This window comes from Gymnodraco acuticeps, unplaced genomic scaffold (genome assembly GCF_902827175.1).
Source record: "Gymnodraco acuticeps unplaced genomic scaffold, fGymAcu1.1, whole genome shotgun sequence".
In the NCBI taxonomy this organism is placed as follows: Eukaryota; Metazoa; Chordata; class Actinopteri; order Perciformes; family Bathydraconidae; genus Gymnodraco; species Gymnodraco acuticeps.
Window position 1 is genome coordinate 753,060 of NW_022989799.1, and position 1,774 is coordinate 754,833.

The window sequence follows — 1,774 nt, forward strand, 5'->3', positions numbered from 1 at the left end:
GGCCGGTACGCCGACAAGACTCGGGGGGCTGGTGTTGGCTGGAGAGCCAACAGGAGACGAGGTGCTGGAGTCGGCCGGGACGCCGACAAGACTCGGGGAGCTGGCGTCGGCTGGGGAGCCAGCAGGAGACGAGGTGCTGGAGTCGGGACCATGACTGCTGGAGCCGGTACTTGAGCCGGAACCATGGCTGGAACTGGGGCCGAACCATGGCTGCTGGGCCCGGTACTTGAGCCAGAATCATGGCTGGAACTGGGGCCGGAACCATGGCTGTATGGGCCAGCTCTGGTGCAGGGACCACGGTTGTAAGATCCAGTTCTGGGGCTGGAAACATGGCTGTAAGGTCCAGAGCTGAAGCCTGGATCATGGCTGTGTGGACCGGTTTTGGAGCCGGAAACATGGCTGCTGGGGCCGGCACTGGAGCCTGAACCATGGCTGCTGGGCAAGGAACCGGAACACGGATCCATGGCTGTGTGGGGTGGTACTGGAGCACGGTACCATGGCTATGTGGGATGGTACTGGAGCACGGAACCATGGCTGCTGGGTCCAGCACTGGAGCCGGAACCATGGCTGTTGGGGCCTGTACTGGAGCCGGAACCATGGCTGCTGGGGCTCGGGCTGCTAGCCTGGCCTTGCGACGACTCCTCTTAGCAGCCTCCTGAATACTCCGTGGACCTCCATAAGCCTGACGAGTTCCGGAATACGACTCCTGGACAGGAGCAGGAACTGGGGCAGAAGCACGGGTTGACTTCAGGCGGAACCCACCAAGACGTATGGTGCCAGGTTGGGAATTGGGAGACAGGGAGCAAGCATGCCTGGAATCACATGCTTGAAGGAAGTCCAAAATCCAGTCAGGTAAAAACTCAACAAAACATGGTTTCTCTGCTGCCAACCGGAGCGCCTCTACCAGAGCGGCCCTCTTCTGCCGAACACTGGACGCTCCCTTCCACCAATCGAAGCAGCAAGCCAGATAGAAGGTTAAATACTGTAATTCAACCTCCCATGGATCATCTGCTGGGTCCATTTTGTGGTCGGTTCGTTCTGTCACGGTGTGTGAAGCAGGTAGGACCCAAATGCAGAATAAAGTGACAATTCCTTTATTTCAAGGCTAGGTGATAACAACGACAAAACAGAACACTCACCGACGAACAAGTCATGACAAAAGACAAACCGACAAAGACAGACAGAAAAACCAGAACTTAAATACACACAAGACTAATCACACAAACAAGACACAGGTGAGGAGGGAGGAGAAAACACGGGGGCCACAGGTGAACACAATCGGGTAATCAGACACACCAGGGAAACTAACGACAGGGAATGACAGACAAATCCAAACAAGACAAAACACAACGCAGACAGACAACCAAAAACAGATCTAGACAAGACAAAACACCACAAAGACAGATCGTGACAATATAGGCTAATGTGACATATTTTGCTTAATATTTGGAGTACAAAAACAATCCTGATATCACTAGAAAGCTCGGAATCTCCTCTTTCCAACAGTGTATACAACTCAAAATGTGTCTTCGGGTCAATACGACTGATTTCGATAGAGCAGGGGGGTATACTACGAAGCAGGATTTTCGCTTAGCCGGCTAAATTCAGGGAAAACTCCGGCTTTCCGGTCCTACGAAGCTGGTTCTCTTTTTAGCAGGCTAGATCTCCATGGTAACTTATGCTTAGCGGCTAACCTGGTCGGGACCAGGTTAGGTTGCAGGCTAAGTGAAAGCACTGCCTGCTGACCAATCAGAGCTCAGTGTGCGGAGTTTAA